This window comes from Amblyomma maculatum, chromosome 1 (assembly GCF_055883805.1).
Source record: "Amblyomma maculatum isolate TAMU_Amacu chromosome 1, ASM5588380v1, whole genome shotgun sequence".
Lineage (NCBI taxonomy): Eukaryota > Metazoa > Arthropoda > Arachnida > Ixodida > Ixodidae > Amblyomma > Amblyomma maculatum.
This window is the reverse complement of record NC_139344.1, coordinates 422,598,706-422,603,090: the sequence shown is the minus strand read 5'-3', so window position 1 is coordinate 422,603,090 and position 4,385 is coordinate 422,598,706.

The following is a 4,385-nucleotide window of genomic DNA, read 5'->3' as shown; positions in this document are numbered from 1 at the left end:
GGCGACCTGCTTCACTGTCTTGGCCTGTTCAGTCTGGGGTCTGGCCCGGGGGCTTCGTGAGGCGGAGACGGAACGGCTCCGGCTGGAACGGCTGTCACTGCCGAGTGGGGGGAAGGATTGATCCCGAGGAGGCTGGTGGCGACTCTGGGTACGGTCGCGGGGCCGAGACTGGCATCCAGGGTTTGTCTCGTCCGCGTCGCTGTCAATGTCGGTGGTTGGTGAAGAGGACTTGGCTGGAGTGGATTGTAGGAAGCGGTATTTACAGCTTCTGCTGCCTGTAGGGTGGCCTCCCTTACAGACAATACACGACGCCTGGCATGTCGGTGGTTGGCCGTCCGGGGGAGGATCGTGCGCAGTGCCGCAGCGGCGGCAGGTTGGCTTTCTTGGATGGGGGCATACATCCGCTCTGTGGCCCAGCTTTCGGCAGTTAAAGCACGCCTCCGGGCGGCTTTTGCACGGAAAAACTTCGAAAGTAAAGCCAAGGTACCGCATGTATCGGGGTAACTTGGCACCGGCGATTGTGATCACGAAGTGGCGTGTGCGGCCCATGCGGCGCGCGGCTACCACTGTGAGGTCCGGGTTTCTGGCTTTGAGCTCAGCCTGAATCTCTGCGTCGGTCTCGTGGCTGTGGGCTCTGTAGATTATTCCCTTCACCGAGTTGTCGGGGGCTGGGGCGTACGTGGCGACCGGGATGGCGACATTGTCTAGGATGATTGTTTGGACCTTGGCGTAGAGGAGAGCGCGATCCTTGTCCGGAGTACTGACCGTGACGGTGTCGTTGCTCGGGTGGATTCTAACTTGGTCGGCGGTGATGGCCACGCGGCCGTCGATCTGAGCAGCGTCATAAATAGATATGGCCAGTTTGGCGGGGCCAACGGCGTTCAGGTCGACTGTACCTTGAGGGCGAAGGACGATTTTGTAGTCATCCGTCGGCAGGCGAGGGAGTGGTCGTTTTTTCGCAGGTGGCGGTGGGCGGCTGCGGAGACGCTGGCTTGAGTGAGCTGTAGTGGCATCAGACGCTGGAGCGTTGGCCGGCGGCGTATCCGCTGGTGTCGGTCGGCGGTATCGGCGTTGCATTTCAAGCGCGGTCCATGTGCCGTCGGCTAGGTCCGCAGGCGAAATGTCCGTGCCGGTGACGGAATACGGCATCTCTGAGTTTGAGGGTGTGGAGGTGAGTCGAAGTGAGGCGGCCTCAGCCGCCACAGCTGGGAGCGGGCACGCCCTAAGCGTGCGCAGCCATTAGGCCTACCTCCCTCGGTCAGGTTTGGCCGCAGGAAATTGATCGTAGAGACAACAAATGTCGCCTAAAATCGTTGAAATTTGCACAGTCCACGCCGGATAGGTAGCGAAGGGTCTGGCGCAAATTCGGGGGTAGTCGGTGGCGAAAAACGGGCGAAAATGCTCGAAGAACGCGGAACGCATGTAGAATGCGACCGCTAGCGTCCGTGAATCGTGGCCATCGCTGTCTGATTGGGTGTATAGGCTTCCAAGGACAGGGAGATAGCCCGGGGAGAGAGTGCGCGGGCGGCCTGATCAGCCTGTTCGTTTCCCTTGAGACCCTGGTGACCGGGCGCCCAGTGAGCTTTTGCAGAGTATCCTATCAATCCTCTCCTCGGCGCCAAAATTTTTAAGGTATAGTAGGATACAACTTATAAATGCAGCTGTTGCTAACTACGTGCAGTGGTCCGCTGGCCTGTAAACATGATCACTTTTTAATATTTGACTGAACAAAACAAGCCAGGGGCATCGAAATTATTGAGCTTCTAATTTGGTCTGGTATTATGTATGGCGGTTTCCGCAGTTCAAGTTGTATCCAGCTATAGCTTAAGTAGCACTGAACCTATGGGCTATCGAAAATGATGCCCCTCCTCTCTCCTCTCAATTCAACCCACTCCGGCGCGCAATAAAAAAGGAGAAAAGTCGACGCCCCACCACGCTCCGTCCTTCCTGATCCTCTTAGGGTAACTTGGGAGCGTCCAATGGGCCGGCGTGCACAGCTGTCCAGCCAGCCCCAATGATGTCATTGAGCAGGTTTCTTGCGAGGGTGTGTCGCCCAAATCGGTCGCAAGCGGTCGCCAGAAGCAGTTTTCAAGAATTATTTGTAAATTGTTGGCTCCACACAAAACTCACAATTGACTCGAATACTAACAAATAACACTTCTATGGATTTCTAACTTTAGCATATACTGCAAGGCGCATTTCAGGGGCCCTTTAATTTCTGTCAGCATTGGCCAAATTCACACCGCGCGTCCTAACAAATTGGTGACCCTCAGAATAATCTGCAAAGCTCAAGCAGTCATAGTGACTTTTAATTTATCAGATTTCACGGAGCAAATGTCTGGCAATGCACATACACACTTAACACGAACATTTGCAATATGACCACGTGCAACATATGTCAATCGTGTAACACCAATTGCTACACTAACAGCAACCCACAACGCATCCCGCTGCGTACACACATAACTTTCGGCGAGCTTATATATAACGTCCTCCCAACTGGACTCATTTTCAGACCAGTGACACTCGCAAGTCGAGAAAGTCTTTAAGATTGCGACGCCAAAAATGAAAAATAAAAGAGTGTATGATCATGTTGCTGATATTTTATTAACAAAAATCCGCTCTGCAATCTTTGTACGAACACTACACAAGTGCAACGGTCTATACGTACAGTACATGAAAAAAATTTCAAGGAGGCGCCAATTCCCGAAGCCTATAATTAAGTATCCACCATTTGTACCACTTGCATCGTGTTCACGCGAAAAGCAGCAGGCTTGACCAGATTATGCACATGACCAGCATATCAACCTCGTCATCTTGGCTACAACATTTATTCAGCAACTTGTGGCTGGCTCAAGATACTTTGCAAAACTCGTGGGCACCCAACCACTGCTCTACACTGAGTCATGCGAATTTGGCTGCCCGATCATTGTGTGCCGACCAATTCCTTCCATTTGCGTATTAATAGTTGGCTTAAAGTATCTAGCTATCTACAAGGTGTTGCACAATTAGACGCGCGCTGTAGAATGCTTCTCCCAGCTAAACCGCGGAATCCTTGCAGTTCAGATTTCGCACAGAAATCGCATTTTGTCGCTAGTATTTTTTAATACTAAATTTGTTTGGGGTACTTGCCTGATTCGATCAGAAGAAGTAAAATAATCCCATCGCCTGCGGCGGCGGCAACGCCAGACGAACCGCTGCCCCAGCGATGGGACTGGTGGCGCCACCTCATGCTGCTTACAACAACTCAAACCTTCTGCCAGAAACGTTCGCCCCCTCTTTTCCTGCTACAAAGTTGTTGTAAGCAGCATGAGGTGGCGTCACCAGTCCCATCGCTGGGGCAGCGGTTTGTCTGGCGTCGCCGCCGCCGCAGGCGATGGGAATATTTTACTTCTTCTGATCGAATCAGGCAAGTACCCTAAACAAATTTAGTATTAAAAAATACTAGCGACAAAATGCGATTTCTGTGCGAAATCTGAACTGCAAGGATTCCGCGGTTTAGCTGGGAGAAGCATTCTACAGCGCGCGTCTAATTGTGCAACACCCTTTATTCACCAGCGTAACTCAGCCAACCATGGGCCCACCTTTGGGACTGCATTTGTTAGCCGAGAATACTGGCTGCCGAGCTCTGCCCTGTATTTAACGACGATTGGCTATATCGGCCAGTTTCACTCGGGAAGCGTCATTACGGCTTTTCATGGGAGTGAAAGCCGTAGAACTAGCGGCCTCCAAATCGCCCTACCTGTGCGCTGAACCGCTCCAGGCGTTGAAATTTTTCCTTCCTTCCGTTCTTTTTTTTTTTTTTTTTCCTGTCTACTTTTTATTCAGCGCACTTGGCGTCCTGGCATGTTGCCGGTTAGTAAAGTTCAACGTTTCAGGGTCGAAATAATATTTATTTCGTCAAGGTGGCTACAGCAAGCATTTCAATTGATATCGAACGTCACAACAGCAGTAAGATCGAGTGATCCGTGAAGCAAAGTGTGCGCAGCAGTGTCATGGCAGTGTTCCATAAACCGTGCTCAGGCGGAATTATTTGCTTCTACAATGCTCTAATTCCACCGCTGTCGTCTTTCAACAACATACTGCAACATGTGCTTGCATTCTTCCTTTCATGTATTCGCTTCTAGCTAACGTTGCGTCTAGCCATGGAAGACCTCCATGCTTCTAGTGCTTCTAGCGCACATCTGCCTGCCCTTTGCGTCACAAGCAGACAACATGCAGAACACCGCAATAAACTTACACAAAGTATTAAATTATAATAGTTTATTTATTGATATTTTTTTATTAAGCAGCATTTTTATGGACATTGGAGTCTATTTTTTTTTTTTTTTTTTTTACAATTTACGGCACATTTATAGCGTGTGGCGTCCTCTACGAATGTTTTC